Consider the following 18,492-nt stretch of genomic DNA (forward strand, 5'->3'; position numbering starts at 1 on the left):
TCTTCTTTGGATGCCCCAAGCTGAACTCACCCTTTCCCTCCAAAGCTCTCTGCTTCGACTTGATTGCCAAACAATGATGGGAAGAGGATAGCTAATGTTTCAAAGCATGTGCTTTGGAATCTCATAGGCCTGGGCTCGACTCCCAGATATGCCACTTAACTAGCTACGGGGCCTTGACCAAGTTACTTAACCTTCCAATTTCCCCATCTGTAAAATGGGGATAAGAGAAATACCTCCTTCATAAGACTGTTATTAAGAGGAAATGGGTTAATTCAATAGCATCAGCACAATGCCTGGCACATAGTAAATGCTCAATACATGTGAGCTATTATTTTTATTATGCATCTCAGCACCCTCCCCACTTGAGCCACACTGAATTCTTACCATTACTTAAAGACAAAAGGCTCTTTCATTACTTCAGGCCATTCTCCTCATTTAGGATGCTATTCATACTCTTCTCTGAGGCAAACTCCTACTCACCCATCAGACTGAGTCCAACTGTCATTGCCCTTATAAGAAATTAGCAGCTCATTCTTTTGTTCTTACAGAGCACTTTGTTCCACTGTCGTAGCATTTATTACACAGAGTCCTAATTAGATCCCTCTCTAGCCTCATATCGCACTGCCTCTCCCATTACACTTGGCTCCAGCAGTATACAAGTGCCCAAGATAACCACATTCTTGCATATCTTGAGGCCTTCCCATATGAGGTTTGCTCTGATTGGGAAGCCCTTCTTTTCAGGACACATTTTCCTCTAAGAAGATACCTCTTCTGAGCAACCATCCTGGAAGCCTGAGGCTGGGTTAGCTGTCCTTTCTTTGTGTCTCCATAGGGCCTTCAATGAATTTCTATAATACAACTCACTGGACTCCATTTTCAATGCTGAATTATTTGCCTTCTCCATTAGACTTTACTGTGTCTTACTCATGACAAACACTCATCAAACATGTGATGTGTGCCAGGCACTGTGTTTGCCACCGTATGGCATGAACAGATGAATGAATTTTCTGTTTCATTGTCTATTCTCCCTCCAGACTGTGAGCTTCTGAAGATGCTGAATGGATAAAATGAGAGGAGATGGGAACTGTCAAGGAAAACTTCCCCTAGTGGTCATGGGCTAGGTATTAGAGAATGACTTGTTCTTACAGTAATACTCATCCTACAAACATCTGATGTGTACTACTATGTATCATGCACTGGGCTAGGTACTGGTATTATAACTGAGCCAAATGCCTTGCAGTCTCACGGGGAAGACAGCCAAGGCACAGCAAGCCTCATGGGCATGTGACCTGTGCCATGATGCTGTTTGTAGAGGGAGACTGACAGTAGGGTGGGCTTCCTTGGTGCATGTCCTGGGCAGGTGCACAGAGCCCCACACTCAGAAGGGCTCCATGCTTGGTTTAAGTCTCTGTTGTGGCCACTTTGAAGTTCTTAATAATCTCACCTTTGAGCTTGTGTAGAGTAAGTGGTGACAATGGAGCATGTACATGAGCAAAGGGGCCTATGTGCAATGTGCACGTCCACTGCTGCTCCTTGCCATCCCCTTCGCAGATAGCCTCCGTGATGCCGCTTGAGAACGGAATCCCAGTGGACCTGTGATGCATAGGAGTTCAGTGAGACTCAAAGCGAGTACAAGCTACGTGTGTGGCATCTACAGCTGAATAAGTAGGGAGGGCTGACAGCCTTGAGAGGCCATGCTTGCTGTATGAACCGGCACTTGCTTCCAATGCAGAAAGAAGACAATGGTGTTCTAAGAAAAACAACCAAGAAATCCTCTCATCTTTTCTATTGGCCAACAACTTCTGCTGAAAATGATAACACAGAAGGAAAGGAAAAGATAAGGCAATCCATCCTTTTTCTAGTCCTTCCTTACTCATCCAGTCAGCCAAAAGTAGAGAATATTGGTAGAATGCATGCATATTGAGAAGTGGAATTAAACAGTTGATTTAGTTTTGTGCTACATTTCCACTATTCATCCACATATACATATGCATGTGTGAGCTATGAAATATGAATTGTGTCATTTCATTGATTCTGCATATGAGCTAAATGCTCTTGTATTTTCATATAAAGTTTGCATTGCACAATCTAAAAGCAAGTGGTAAAATTCATGTTAATAATTTAAAAATTTGTTTATTAACATTTGTAGTTAGAATATTAAATAGCAAAAACAAAAACAAAAAAAACCACAAAAAACCACGACAAGTTAAAGAGGCCATGGGAGAAAGGAAAAGTTTTATGTTTTAGTACCTTCAATGGTACATTTTTTCCTGCATTTTGAACAAGGTAAATGGTCCTGTAAATTATGTAGCCAGCCTGTGCTGAGAGAGAGGGAAGTGTCTCTGAATTATAGCTTTGAATAGAGGATATGAAGACCATCTCAGTGGTCCCCTGGTCAGGCCTCCTCTGCTCATCACCCACCATATTGCATTTGAAGAAGCTGAGAGCTAGAGGTAGTGTCAAGGTCACCCAAGATGCAAATGGGTAAGCCAGGGATAGCACTCAGGTCACTTGACCCCATTCTTAAGTCTAGTGTTCTGCACATGATACGTGCTTTTCCTTCTGTCAGGAATTGTACCTTAGGACTTGGAAATAAGAAATTCCTATGGAAGTGAAATCATCTACTCAGTACATGGGGGCTGATATGCTAAGTGATATGGTTTCCATCCAAGGCCAGGGAGGCTTGACCAACACTTGGTTAAAATGCTAAGCAAAATAAGTCAAGCAGAGAAAGACAATTATATGGTTTCACTCACTTACGGAACGTAAGAAGTAGGAAGATCGGTAGGAGAAGAAAGGAAAGAAAGCGGGGGATAAACAGAAGGGGGAATGAACCATGAGAGACTATGGACTCTGGGAAACAAACTGAGGGCTTCAGAGGGGAGGGGAGTGGGGGAATGGGATAGGCCAGTGGTGGGTATTAAGGAGGGCACGTATTGCATGGTGCACTGGGTGTTATACACAAGTAATGAATCATGGAACTTTACATCAAAAACTAGGGATGTACTGTATGGTGACTAACAAAATATAATAAAAAATTATTATATAAAAAAAGTAATACATTGTGTTCCAGGGAAAATCAAGTGGGCAGTGTTTTAGTCCTCATCTTTCTTGACTTAGCAGCAATAGTCAAACACTTGCTTTGCTTGGCCTCCCACATTCCACCTCCCCTAGTCTCTACCTTCCTGACTTAGTAACATTAAAGTATCTCAGGGGTCAGTTCTCTGACCTCTTCTCATTTTCTGTCCATGCTCATTCCTTGAGTGATCTCATTTAGTCTAATGGGTCTTAAAACAATCTACATGCTAATGACTCATCTATTTATATTTCTGGCCCTGACCTCTCCCTGAATTCCTTCTAACATATCTGATGGCCTACTGGACATTTCTACTACAGTGTTTAATAGAATCACACATTTAAGATCCAAAATTCTGCCCAAAAGTGCTCCCCACCTCTGTTAATGGCAGCTTAATCACACTAGTTCAAAACCTTACAGTTGTCCTGACTCCTTATCTTTCACATTTTCTGTCCAATCCATGGGTAAATAATAAAGCCTCTGCCTTTATAAAATATATCCAGAATCTGACCATTTTCTACCACCCTACTGCCTTGCTTTGCTCCAAGTCACTATTATCACTCACTTGGATTATTCCTATAACTTCTGGACTGGTATCCCCATTTTGGCCCTCATCTCTTTCAGCAGAATGATCTCCTTAAACTGTATGTGAGACCATGTCACCCTCTGCTCAAAACCTCCCAATGGTTTCTCACCTGACACTGAAAAGCATCCCAAACCTTATAATGGCTGCAGAACCTGTCAGCATCCAGTCCTGGAGCCTCTAAGACCTTAGCCCTCACTTGTCCCCCTCACTTGCTGGCTCTACTCCAGTCATGTGATCTCCTTGCTCTTCCTCCAATTCATCAGAGTCTCTCCCACCTTCAGGCCTTTCTCCTTCTGTACTCTCTCTGTGGAATGCTCTTTCCCCAGAAATCTGCAAGGTTCACTCCCTCACCCCCTACAGGTCGTTTTTATTTTTTATTATTATTTTTATTTTTTGATTTTTTAAATGATTTTTTATTATATTATGTTAGTCACCATACAGTACATCCCCGGTTTCTGATGTAAAGTTTGATGATTCATTAGTTGCGTATAACACCCAGTTCACCATGCAATACGTGCCCTCCTTACTACCCATCACCGGTCTATCCCATTCCCCCACACCCCTCCCCTCTGAGGCCCTCAGTTTGTTTCTCATAGTCCAGAGTCTCTCATGTTTCATTCCCCCTTCTGATTACCCCCCCTTTCTTTATCCCTTTCTTCCCCTACCAATCATCCTAGTTCTTATGTTCCATAGATGAGAGAAGTCATATGATNGAAATCATATGATAATTGTCTTTCTCTGCTTGACTTATTTCACTTAGCATTATCTCCTCCAGTGCCGTCCATGTTGCAGCAAATGTTGAGAATTCGTTCTTTCTGATAGCTGAGTAATATTCCATTGTATATATGGACCACAACTTCTTAATCGTCATCTGTTGAAGGGCATCTCGGCTCCTTCCACGATTTAGCTATTGTGGACAATGTTGCTATGAACATTGGGGTGCGTATGGCCCTTCTCTTCACTACGTCTGTATCTTTGGGATAAACACCAGTAGTGCAACGCCTGGATCATAGGTCATTTTTAAATGTCACCTTCTCGTGAGGGCTTCCCTGATCACCTATTGAAGACTGTTACGTGTTCTTTTCCCCAGGCACATTCTCTGTTCCTTTTCTCTGATCTTTATTCCCACCATTTATTATGTCATGTAGTTGGCTTTGTGTTCTGTTGATTGTTTTCTCCCATTAGAATGTAACTGCTTGGGGCGTCTGGGTGGCTCAGTTGGTTAAGGGTCTGCCTTCCGCTCAGGTCATGATCCCAGGGTCCTGGGATGGAGCCCTGCATTGGGCTCCCTCCTCAGTGGGGTGTCTTCCCCCCCCAATTGTGCTCTCTCTCTCTTAAAAAAAAAAGAATGTAACTGCTTATCTGTATGTTTTTGTGCATTTTACTCAAGTGCCTGAGTCTGCCATGAGAGCTAAGGCATAGATGACCTATGGCCAATGATTTGTCCAGATACAATGGACCACTCAGCCATGCCCCATGAGCCTCTTTGACTTCATATTCTAGCCTCTGCCTGAAATATGCTTTGCCCATTTATCTGGGTTGAAAAATCAGGCCATCTTTCAAGGCTTGGTTTAATAGTCATATCCTCTTAGAAGTCTTCCCTGACCTTCACCTTCCCTCACCTTGATTGACCTACTCTCTTCCAGAAAACTAAACAAAATAAAAAACAAGTTAGAGCCTTTATATGACTGCTCATGGGGAAGAAAGCGAGTACACACCAGAGTACACACTGGTATAAATCTGGAAGGCAATTAACAAATTAAAATGTATATACCCTTTGACCCAGCAATGCACTTCGAGGAAATGATCTTACAAAAATCCTGAGCAAGTATACATAGGTATGTGTGCCAAGACTTCGTAGCACTTTTGTACTGTTAGCATGGGCTGGTTTAATAAACTTTAGTTCTACAGACTACTCCATGCTGATGAAAAAATATGTCAAGATTATTTGTTAGGGGAAAACTGCCAAATAGTATGCAAGGCATTATCTCATTGGTATTAAAGAAAGAATGATGGAAGAAAGAAAAGAAGAAAGGAAGGGAGGGCATGAGGAGTGAAGGAAGCAGGGAAGGAAGGACAGAAGAAAGAGAGGAAGGGGTTGTATATTGTCTGAATTTGGTTTTAAAGTATGAGAATAAGACCAAAATGATGCATGTGGTGAAAATTACCCCGGAGAACCCCTAATATCACTTGTAAGATACAATATAAAAGTTCTATCATCTCTCAATGTTTTCCTCCAATACTGGAACAAATTTCTTGTCTTTCCATTGACCACCAGATAAAATAACTATTAGACTGCATTTGGGGCTATGTTGCATGAGAACTACCCACTGTATTGTAAAACGCTAAATGTCCTTCAATTGTTATCAGTTCCTGTGGGAAGAGAAGGGGATGCATCTCTCTTCTTGGGCCTCCTCTTGAGTGTTTGTTCATCGAGGAGAAAGCAGAGAGGAACTTCCTACACTATTTAAATTGCTTGTCTCTGTCTCTCTCCACTTCTCTTTCCTCTGAGCCTATTAAATGTGTTTGGTGTGACTCTACTGTGTGTATGTATGTGCCATTTACTTTTTACTTTTATTCTTTTTTAGTGTTTGAATTCTATATGAGCACATATCACTTTTAAAATGAAAATAATGAGATAAGTGTTTGAAAAATCACCTTGTAGATGCAGAAAATAAAGTATATGTCGGGATTCTAAATTAGCTTTTTTTTTTTTGAATAATCAATTGTGTACTGTGGGAAAAAAGGGACGCTGTGGAAGTGGAATTGTTAATTGTTATTGTTTTTTTCAATGAAAATGATAATTGGCTTTGTCTCTTCTCCCTCCCTCATTCTTTCTTTCCTCTCTGTGGCTTTTGGTGTTGCTGGAAGCTGCTGATATTTCAAGGAGACAGCAAGACCCTTGCACAACTGATGTAAAGGGACTCCCTGGGCATGGAATTAAGACCATCCCAACATAATGCACGGTGCAAAAAAATGGTTTAGGTGATCTATTTAGGAGGAGGGCAGGGAAGAGAAAAAGGTAGTAGGGTATTTTGTTTCCCACAACCCCTCTGTCTTCTAGGATCTTGCTCTCTGCTCCATAAAAGGCCTCAGTGCTCAGATGCTGCTGCCAATTGCCCCCACTGAATCCAGAGTGGGTCCAAGCTCATGGTACCTATGTTTCCAGGGACCACATAACTAAAGGGACACACTCTTGTGTTTCCCACACTCTTAGCACAGTCCTGACACCTAGTAGGCACTTGATAAAATAGCTGGTATTTATTATTTTTTGAGAAAGATTTTATTTATTTGACAGACAGAGAATGCACCAGCAGGAGGAGCAGCAGGCAGAGGGAGAGGGAGAAGCAGGCTCCCCGTTGAGTGGTGAGGTGGATCTGGGGCTTGATACCAGGACCCTGAGATCATGACCTGAGCTGAAGGCAGACGCTTAACTGACTGAGCCCTCAGGCACCCCTAGCTGTATTTACTGAGCTCTTAACTATTTACATGTCTGACCTGGGTTACCTGTTACAATTTCTCAAAAATCCTATAAGACAGGTACAGAAATCTCTATTTTTCAAATAAGGATACCAAGTCATAGAAAGGTTAAGTAATTTCTCCAGGCTTGTAGATCTGGGATTTGAAATCAGGTAGTTAGACTCTAGGGTTAGCCCTTTTAACCACCATCCTGCCTCCAAAAACTATGTGTTGAATAAATAAATGCTTGATGATTGGATCAGACCTGTCCTTATGAACATCCTGTCAGAAGATATTTCTCTAATAAAATGGGGGTGGGAGTAGCATGAGTAGGAACTGAGTCATTCACACTTTCTAGCTTGTCATCTCTTGTGAGCCAGCAGGCTGGCTAGGGTTAGGGCCAAAATTCTTTGGGAAAGAGACAAAGTGAACCATAGGTTCTGTTCCAGAATTCTCTAACAGATCCATTTGGCCCCAACCTCCAAGTGAGGTTCATTCTACTCTCCCCATCTCTGCAAACCACTAGTTTGGAGTCATAAACATTAAGTGCAAAGAAGACAGTGGGGAAAGGAGAACAGGCTCTGAGAAAACCACCCTTTCCACTTGCAACAGTTGGAGTAACCACTAGAAAAATGGCAGAACTGTTAAAAGTAAAAACGATAACAATAATGGTGGGCACATTGTTTTCTAATATTCAGTCTCCTTTTCCTCCATGGTTAAAGAACTATTAATTTATAGTTGTATATATGACTTCCCAGACTCATGGATACATTTCCTAGGCGCCTTTCAAATTAGATGTGGCCAGATGACTATGTTCTGGCAAGTGAGATTTAAGTGGAAGTGTCATATGACAGCCTCTGAGAAATTTCCTTACAGGGGAGATGACACAAATATTTTTTCCCTCTTCAGCCTGCTGGCTGAAATGCAGATGTGAGGGCAGAGACAGAAGCAGCCATCTTGGGCCATAATACATCAATATCTACAATTTGCAGATAAGGAAACAAAGAAGGGAGTGAAGGTCATAAGCCAGAAGAAGTTGAGTACTCAGTTCTTCATAGAGCAGGGCCATCCAGACGTGGACTGCCTACTTTTGGACTTGAATGCACAAGAAAGTTAAACCTTCATCATATTTTAAGGCGTAAAGTTTTGGCTCTCTGTTACTCATACCAGTTAATAGATAGCACCATGGTTTCTTTGAAAAAGTCAAAATTGGTAGTCAGAAGACTTGTTTTATTTCCATTTTTGCCTCTGTTTTATTATATGCTTCTAAGTTCTCCAGTTCCTAACCTAGAAGTTAGAATTAAATACAGCTCTTTCATATGCATTGATTTTTTTATAGTAAGATACAATTAATTAAAAGGAGAATAGAGATTTGGGAAGTAAATACCAAAAAGGTTGAAGGGATATGGTTACACTGTTGTTCTTTGGTTTTGGGTTCCCAGGGGGAAGAGATCTCACCTTAATCAATTAATTAAAGTTGAAAGGAGAGTGTACTGGTTCACAAAATCCAAGAGAGGGTTAAGCATTCAAGTTACAGAATGCCCAGAGATGAAACTGGGCCTTAGGAAAGCTGGAAACAGCGTTTTTCCACGTCTCTTAACCCTACTACTCTGTATTTCAGATTCTATTTTTTTTAAGATTTTACTTATTCATTTGACAGAGAGAGAGTGAGCACAAGCAGAGGGAGAGGCAGAGGGAAAAGGAGAAGCAGGCTTCCAGCAGGGAGCCTGACGCGGGGCTTGATCCCAGGGCCCTGGGATCATGACCTGAACTGAAGGCAAATGCCCAACCTTCTGAGCCACCCAGGCACCCCTGTATTTCAGATTCAATCTCTTGCCATAGGCTGACTCTTAACGCAAGTTTCACAGCTTAGAGCAAAAAGGGATGGCTCTCTTTTTCCATTCTTTTTTTTTTTAAAGATTTTATTTATTTGACAGAGAGAGACACAGCGAGAGAAGGAACACAAGCAGAGGGAGAGGGAGAAGCAGGCTTCCCTCTGAGCACGGAGCCTGACGCGGGGCTCGATCCCAGGACCATGGGATCATGACCCAAGCCAAAGGCAGACGCTTAATGACTGAGCCACCCAGGTGCCCCTCTCTTTCTCCATTCTGTTGTCAGTACTCTCAGGGAAGAACCTGACTGGCCCATCTTGATTCAGCTGCTCTCCCTGGAGACCAATCAGTTATTGCCAGAAAGCATGCTGTGCAAGAGAACTGGTCCTGCAGAATGTGTATGTGTGGATTTCCTACCATGCGGAGACTGAATTGTATACAACTGGGTATGTGTTAATATCATAATGAATGATGAACTAAATATTTGGAGCAATGAGATAAGTGTAGGGAGTGGGGAGTAGGAGAGCATAAGTGAGTGAGCATACATTCTAAAAAGTTGAACCTGGACAGAATACCCCTTATGCGAACACTACAGATGTTCAAGAATGGAGAGAGTAATTCTGCTGGTAATGGAGCAAAGCAGGTGGAAGCCAGGAGACCTGGTTTCTAGCCCTGACAATATAAAGCTCTTTGAAGGCAAATCCCTTTCTTCAGCAGGTCACAGTTTCCACATTTGTAGAGTGATGAGGTTAAGTTAGCTTGAATTTGCTCCACTGTTTTCAAAGTTTTTTTTTAATTTACAGAGGTTCCTGGGGTATTGGTTAGGGTGTTGGGGATCCTCACTAGGTCTTATTTCCATTCCCTACAAAAACAAACATCCTCATACCCATATACACATTGACACATTCACTCACATGTACTTACTCTCACACACCTTACACCCCCACTCCCACACATACACTCACACACCTATGGTGGACCATGAATCATCAGTTTGCTGGATTGGATGATCTCATGTGTTCCTTACAAGTTCTAAATGTCCATGAGTCTATACAAATTGGGAACTGTCTGAAGTTTTGAGCCTAAAATGCTAGAGAACAGCAGTTGATACAGAGAAAAGTAATGATGATGAAGGTCCAAACAAATGTCTAGGATTTTCTATTCTCCTTTGCTTTCGCTGCCCCATTAGTCATAGCCCGTGTCTTCTGGTGGCCAAAGGCAAAGTGCAATCTGTAGACCCCTGAGGTGCTGTACTTATGAATAAAACTCTGCATAAGCCCTATTAAACACAGTATCTTCCCATCTACGGGGACCTCTATCTCTGCCTCTATCTTTAAATATGTGTAGATTAGGAACAACATTAAGATGTATGGTATTTTTTTAGTTTGAGGCTATTTTCTGAATGAGCACTTTATAAAGTAGAGAAACTCTGGTATGTGGGGTTCGAGAGACATTTTGGTTGTCTTGGAGAAGACTGGGAAGAGCCCTTCTCAGAGCTATGCTTTAGGTCACGAGTCTTCTCCCCTTAAAAGCAGGTATATGTTTGGTATATCCAGTTTGTTGCTTGGGGCAGGGATGGCCCCATCATCCTCACTGGTCCTTCTGATCCCTCCACAGGACATGATTTCCCTCTGCCTGGTAAGAAGACAGATTCTGTCAAGCACAAAGCCACGCTGTTTCGAGCTGGCACCTTCCTGCGTGGGAACTCAAAGCCACTCTCAAGAGCCCTTTTCTTTCTCTCTGCAGCTTGTGAGCCAGGGAGGTGGCCAGCTGGGTGGTTCCCACATTGAGAAACTGGGTGGGGCCTGGGGAACGCTTTGGCCTTGGTTGAGGAGCCAGACCAAGGCCCCTCCTTGGGAATTCTATATAATGCAGAAATGGCCAGAGAAAGAGAGCTTTGTGGAGAGGGTCGCCTCCCATCAGGCCAAGACTGGTTGGCCCCTGACACTACCATGGGCAGAGAAAAGTGGCTAGCTCTTTTATCACTTGGCTAGGCTGGGGTCCAGTCCCTTTTTGTGGGCCCCGAATGGAGTGTAAGTGGGGGTGTAAAATGGACCTCCATGGACAGTCTGATGTGGATCCCCTGTTGGGTGATGTAAAAAAACAAAACAAAACAAAAACACTCCTGTTTCCTCCAGGGAAGTAGAGGAACTTTAGCAAAACAAACAAAATCTCTTGGGATTGAAGGTGGGTGGGATGTTCTTTGGCAAAGTGAAGGTCATGTTTCGGAAAGGGGGCGTGCTCTATGGAGAGCTGGTGAAGGAGAGAGAAGAGAGGTCTCTATACATAGGATACTGTCAGAAACGGAGAGGAATGAGCCAGGTGGTTTTTCCTTCATCATTGTCCCCTCCTCCTGAAAGGGACCCAGTAGCATGAGTCAAGGGTTGCTCACCACCATGGGCCTTGATGCAAAGTACTAGGTGTTTTGTCATTGCACATGGATGAAATGACTGAATCTGTATTCCATGTTCCAGACACAATACAGGAGAGAGAGAGATTTCCCCTGAATTAAGGAGTTCCCCATCTAGTAGGGAAAGCAGATGAGCCAACAGGCAAATATAATATAGCACCATGACAGAGGGGTACAGGGGCTGTGCAGATCCTGGCAGGTGAGCCTCTTTAGGACTTGAGGATCCAGGGAGGCTTTCTGGAGGAAGCAATGTTTTAGCTGAGAATTCAAGGATAAGGTAGGATTAGTCAGATGAACAAGGGGTGGGGGTGTCCTAGAAAGAAGGAATTGCACATGCAAAAGCTTGGTGGTGAGAGAAAGAAGTTGAGCTCCAGGAGCTCAATATGGCTGAAGATTTTTCTCTATGTAAGTTGAGGAGAGATGGTATCCTAGAGAAATGAGCCTGGGCCTAATCAGGCAGGATGGCACCAAGGAGTTTGAACATCATCCCAGGCGCATGGAGGAGCTGCTGATGAGTACTGAGCCCAGGTGGCATGATCAGATGTGAGCTTTGGAAGGCTTGCTGTGGCTACCTATGGACACTGAATTTGAAGAGGATAAGACTAAAAAGGCTGAAAGACTATTGCTGAAACCCAGGCAAGAGATGGTGAGGACATGAGGGCCAATCTCTCTCTGGCATTGGCTTACGATCATTTTATCATTGCCCTCTCTCCTGGTTGATGCTGGGTAGTGCGACAGCAACACCAGAACTTATGGAAGCTGTCAGGAGCCATATCATCATGTCCTCACCATTTCTTGCTTGTGTTTCAGCAATGGCCTTTAGTCTTATCCCTTTTGAATAGGTAGCCACAGTGAGCTTGCCAAAGCTCATGTCTGACCGTGCCACTTGAGCTCAGACCTCATCCCAGGTTTACAAAAACTGTCAGTGGCAGTGGGATTTGGATGCTGGGTGAGAGGGGAGGCTGGCTCTGGGGGGATGATGGGAAGGGAGAAAGGGGAGGCAAAGGTGATGCCAGGTTTCTGGCTCAGTAGAGTTTGAGCTGTGAAATGTACTCTTAGAGCTCTGATGAAGCCAGCTTCACAGCCCATCTGTCCCTAGGGAATGGTTCTGCAGCTGGGGTTGGGGTGGGGGGCAGGGGATGTTCCCGTAAAGAGAGTGGTCCTAAAAGAAAGACTAGACTATGGTTTGCATATTTATCATCTGCCTTCCCCATCAGAATGTTCTCACTATGACTGTAGACTTTGTTTGTATTGTTCTCTGTTGTATCCCAGTTGCTAGAATAAAGCCTGGCACACAGGAGACTCACAAAAAAAAAAAAAATTGTTTAGTGGAAAATGATGGAGGCTACAGATACAGGGTCAGGGAATTTGCCATTCCAAGGAGTGGAATGAAATTACTGGAGCCCTTTGAGATATCACAGCAATGTCATAAGATGATTCTGGTTTCATCGTTCTCTTTTATTACAGGGCGGCTAGGATGGTGGGGATGAACTGGGTGAGGAGAAGGATGGTGGGATTTGTACGCACATATGAGTATATGCAGTACATAGCCTAGGTAATCAGTAAGTAAACACACACACGGTGATAGCTGAGTAACAGTTTCATTGCCATCATCAGGATCAACACCATCCCCAGCTTTGACTGAGACCTCCCTGTGCATCAGGAACCAAACCCATAGGTGCTTTATATACATTATCTTAATTGTCACAAAAGCTCTAGGGAGTAGATCCTGCTATGAACACAGGTCTCTCTGACTCCTACGGCCACCTCTCCTCTATTCCAAGCTCCCATCTCAGGCAAGAAATTAAAAAAAAAATGGTTGCAACAGAGACTGTGAGGAGAGAAAAAAAAACCCTGATATGTCTCAAGAGACCTCTAGGTTTGCTAGAGTCTGAATGGGCTGGAGACATCTGCTTGGCCCTGGCCCAGCTGGGCAGTTAGTGGAAGGTAGTATCTTGTTGGCTGGTTCCTTTATTAAGAAATTATATGTAGGCCTTGTCATATAGTTTCCAGACCTTATAAAACCTCACCTCACAAGAAACCCTCACCTAGCACAATGCATAGTTTCTCTCTGAAAGCACCCTAATGCTGAGTGCCCCACTGGGGAGAGCTAGGAGCAGGTGCTGCAATGTTCCCTGCAGGGATCACAGGGTGACCTCTTGGAACTGTCCATCGGCTGAGGCTGGGGTGATTCTGGGGCCAAATGATGGCTGGTGTCTGGTATGCGGGTAGACACTGGAGATGTTATAAACAGTGTGCTTCATGCAACTCTGCACCCTCACCCTGACCCCAGAACATCAAATTTCTTCTCTTGCACCCAAGGACACCCTCTGCAGAGATGAGTCACAGCTTTGAGTGAAGGAGGTTGCTATGGAACCCGAGATCAAAGGTGCCACATTTATGAGTATTAAGCTAAAAGATGGCTAAGTTAATTGAAGGCTGACATATTCACTTGCCTGTTTGTGTTCTTTTTATTCTTACTGCAGACTTGATGAAAACCTTCCTGTGACAGTGATGAGGGCAGAAGCGAGACCACAGACAGGGACCAAGTGAAGGGGGCAGAAGCTTCCTCTGACCCTGGAAGTCCCATGAAAAGCCAGAAGCTGAGTCAGTGTTCAGGTAACCTGATCTTGCTGTCCCATGAGGACCCAGGTGGATTGTCTAGCAGAAGGAAATATTTGTCCCCAAGTTGTTGTTCAGCTCTTATCCAAATTGCCATTGTGTGATCAATCTCTATTCAGTGATCCAGGACACTCTTAAGCCCCCAGAATAGACTCAGAGGAAGAGGTGGAGTGAAACAGGGAAAGAAAAAGGGAAAGCCCCACCTGGATCTATACCTGACAGGTTTCTTAGATGACACCAGCCAAAGATCTCCTCTGAAGATCCCTCCCCAGCTCTTGCCCCAGTTGCATCTGTATCAGAAACAATATTCATTGCCCCTCATCAAGCTTCCACCTTCACGGCACAGTGTGTTGGCTTGGAGAGAAGTTTTGGGTAATGTCCACGATGCTTGTCCATCAAGGTGTGTCATGGGGATTGGAAACCAGTCATCTCCACCTGGGTACTTAGTGATTTGGTATTTAGAAGAATGGGTAGAGGCAACAGGTCGCAGACAGCTTGGCACCTGTAAGATTTATCTGGGCATTTGTCAGGGAAATGTCAGCTCGTTCTAGGGAGTTTCCCTATCTGCAAAGCCTGGAGGTGTGTGGAAAGGGCCCAGTGCCAACTCAGTCTCAATCTGGCATCCTTCTTCAAGGACAATCATAGGATCCATTTTTTAACACCACCCATATGCCAGGCCGAGTGCTACATGATCTCATTTTATCCTTCCAGCAACTATACACAGTTGGGGATTATTTCCCCCCTTTACACAGATGAGAAAACTAAGATCAGAGGCTAAGTGACAGAGTTAGTAAATGACAGAACCATGGTGATTCAAACTCTAGCCAGTCTGGTTTCAAAAGCCCAAATTCCTGGGTAATCAGAAGGGGGAATGAAACATGAGAGACTATGGACTATGAGAAACAAACTGAGGACTTCAGAGGGGAGGGGGGTGGGGGAATGGGATAGACTGGTGATGGGTGGTAAGGAGGGCACGTATTGCATGGTACACTGGGTGTTATACACAACTAATGGAGCATCGAACTTTACATCGGAATCTGGGGATGTACTGTATGGTGACTAACATAATATAATAAAAAATCATTTAAATTAAAAAAAAAGCCCAAATTCCTTGCAATTTAATTCAACAACATATCTTGCGGCAGGCACTGTGCTAGACTCAGGGGATTCAGAGATAAATAGCACTGTCCCAGCACTCAAGGAGCTTCCTGTCAAATACACTTACTAGAAATTTCAACATACTCCTGAAAGCACTATAGCAGAGATATAAGCATATAGGATTAGGAGGATAGAGGAACAGGAATTCATTCTTTCTGGGTAATCAGTGATGCTTTTTTTTCAGAAGCAGAGATCCTTGAAGTGACTTTTGATCAATGACTAGAAGTGTGCCAGGAAAATCAGAACCTTCCAAATGTACTGGTATGTAAGACATACATTCTAGGATGTACCCTTGTTCACAGAAGATTTGGGAAGCTTGTTGGTAGCAGAATGGTCGAATAAACTGTGGTCCAATCACACCAAGGAATATTTTGAAACCATTAAAAGGAGCGGATTAGAGTTGTATCAAAATGACATAAGATCTGTTTAGTGAAGAGAAAGTTGCAGGGGTGCCTGGGTGGCTCAGTCGTTAAGTGTCTGCCTTTGGCTCAGGTCCTGATCCCAGAGTTCTAGGATCAAGCCCCACATCAGGCTCATCTTCCGGGGGCCTGCTTCTTCCTCTCCCACTCCCCCTGCCTGTGTTCCCTCTCTCGCTGGCTGTCTCTCTCTGTCAAATAAATAAATAAAATCTTATATAAAAAAAAGAAAGTTGCAGAAGTGTTTTGCATGTGTGTGCATCTATGCACATGCACATATCCATACACACACCTTGCAGAAGACACAGTATGGTCAAACTCAAGGAGAGGTAAACCATTGTTAGGGGAATGACCAATAGCTCAGTTCTGCTCTACTGTCATAAGGAAGGCGAGCCCTCAGAGGGAAGCAGGAGGTTCCCAGGAGTTGAAAAGCAGGTGTGGCTGGAGTGAGGGTTTACTTTGGCAATTGGACAGTCATCTTCTGGTGTTGGCCTGAGCTGAGGGGACTCAAGGCTGGGTTTCAACAGGGATTTGCTGTTGCAATGGTCAGTTGTAAAGAGAGGGTCGAAACTGAATTTGGACCTAGAATGGGAGGTGGGGTGGTGGTGAAGTAGGGGAAATGTCCAGGGTGTCTAGGCATTTATGGCTCAGTCCAGTCTAGGACAGACTCACTGGGGACTTCCAGAGTCCCTTCCCCTCTCTAGACTTTTCCTGTCTATTCCCAAATCTCTCAAAGTGTGGGGTGTCAGATCCCACATGATACCCATGCCATATCCAGGAAATATCCTTTAAAAATTAGCCCAGGCAAGACAATGAGCTCTAAGACATCTCTCCCTACTGTTCCACTGAAAGAGCTCTTGGTAAGATCATCAGTGTCTCCCAAAGACCTTCTCTTCTTTCTTCTTCCGTCAAAAGCATTTTGACTCAGGGGCCATGACCTCCTTCACGAAAATGCTTTGAACTCTTGACTTGCATGATGGGATACTCCCCCTGGATTTTCTTCTCCCATACTGGCCTTGATCTTCTTTGCTAGTTTTTCTTTCTTTATCTGAAATCTTAATGCTGGCAGCTTTACTTGTGATCATGAGCCCTCTCCCCAGGTGATCCTATGTTCCTATCTAGTCTTTCGTGAGAAGGGCCAAAGAATGTTCTTCTTTATTTGCGGTTCCAGGAAGAGGAAAATTTCTGGAATATTCTGAGCTTCTTGCTCCACTTTTACCAAAATGCTACTTGGAGAGCTTGGGTGAGGAACTAAGCCTCCACATTTGTTTTCTTGATGCCTATTGCTCTCTGACATTATCTTGTTCATTTGTCCACATCTTTCTTTTCTGTCTCTTCTGCTAGTATATAAGCTCCATGAGGGCAGGGTCCTAGTCTGTTTTACTCATCACTATATCCTTAGCACCTCAATGCTTATACATAAGAGACGTTCAGTAAATATTCTGTAATTGAATGAATGAAAACATGACCCTTGAGCTCTATGTTTGAAGGGAGGTGTCAGGATTACTTATTCTAAACCACAGCTCCCTGTGATTCCTTGGATAAATCTCTCATCCCAGTCAAGTCCTCAGATATTTCTCCTGCTTTTCTGTGGCTCCAGCTCAAATACAACCTTATCTGTGCAGTCTTCTTTAATTCTTCACAGCAGAATTGTTCACTCCCTTCCACACATTTCTGTAGCAATTTGCCTCTGCCTGAATTCTTGCACTTCTTTTTAACTCTATGTGATAGTAGAACGTGTTGTTTTCTTGTTTGTCTTCCCCACCAGATTGTAAACTTCATTAGGACATAGGACATGTTTTACTTTTTTCTTTATCCTCCCAACACCCAGCTCATTGTGTATTTCAATTCAGTACACCTTGTTGAATGGGATGGAATCTGGCTGATGCCACCCTCACAGCCTTGCTTGCATAGACTGGCCAACTTGTTTACCTGCTTTGCCCAATAAAGCCTCTTTAGGTCAAGGTTGACTCCCTGTTTCAGAAGGATGTCATTCTACTCAACTTGCTAGATGGTTTTCATCCTTTTGGATTCAGATTTCCCTATTTATTCAGAGTTGTAAATTTCAATGTCCAAACTACAAGTCCAACTCCGTTCATTGCTCTCTTTTGGCTCACAGTACATTTCAAAACCAACATCTGAAGTCAAGAATTGAAGGGTTTCCAAATATAATTTTCCTCTCTTCAGGTTCCTTCCGTATATCTAGGCTATCACTAACATGCATAATGAGCACTGGGTGTTATATGCAACTAATAATTACTAAAGTCTACATCTGAAACTAATGATACACTATATGCTAACTAATTGAGTATAAATAAAATAAGTGAAAAAAATCCCAGTTCCAGACATGTAAGCTGGGCAAAATAACTCCCTCCATTTCTAGAAGAAAGTTGTGATGCTCAGCAAATATGGTTCTTTCCCTTCTCCACACATCTTCACTCATTAAATTCTATTCATTCTGTAGGGCTCAGCACAATGCAGTTGTTTCCGTGTTTCACTTACCACTTTTGTCATAATAATCTAAGCAATAATTGAGCACCTACTATGTGCCTGGCCTTGTCCTAAAGGCTTTCATCTGTATAATCTCTGATCTTCCCAATAGCCGTGGAATTTAAATATCATCCCATTTGTCATATGAGAAAACCAAGACTCACAAAAGGAGAGATGCTTGTCCATGGTTACCCAACTAGTAGGTGACCAGGGCAAGACTGAAGTTCAACTCTGCCTGACTGGGAAGACTATGCTTTTCCTGTCACAGCTGCTGACTCAGTTCACCATTCTCAGTGGCACATCACTTTATTCAACAAATATTTATTTATTTATTGACTAATAGAATTTTATTTATTTTTTTTGTTTTTTTGTTTTTTTTTAATGATTTTTTATTATATTATGTTAGTCACCATACAGTACATCCCCGGTTTCCGATGTGAAGG

The 18,492-nt window shown here is 43.2% G+C and overlaps 1 protein-coding gene across 4 annotated transcripts in view; it reads right to left on the reverse strand.

Annotated features, from left to right (window-relative positions):
* Positions 1–18,492, reverse strand: part of SYN3 (synapsin III) — a 481,477-nt gene that overhangs the window by 136,345 nt on the left and 326,640 nt on the right. The window lies entirely within an intron of this gene.

The sequence above is a fragment of the Ailuropoda melanoleuca genome, chromosome 15, assembly GCF_002007445.2.
Source record: "Ailuropoda melanoleuca isolate Jingjing chromosome 15, ASM200744v2, whole genome shotgun sequence".
Lineage (NCBI taxonomy): Eukaryota > Metazoa > Chordata > Mammalia > Carnivora > Ursidae > Ailuropoda > Ailuropoda melanoleuca.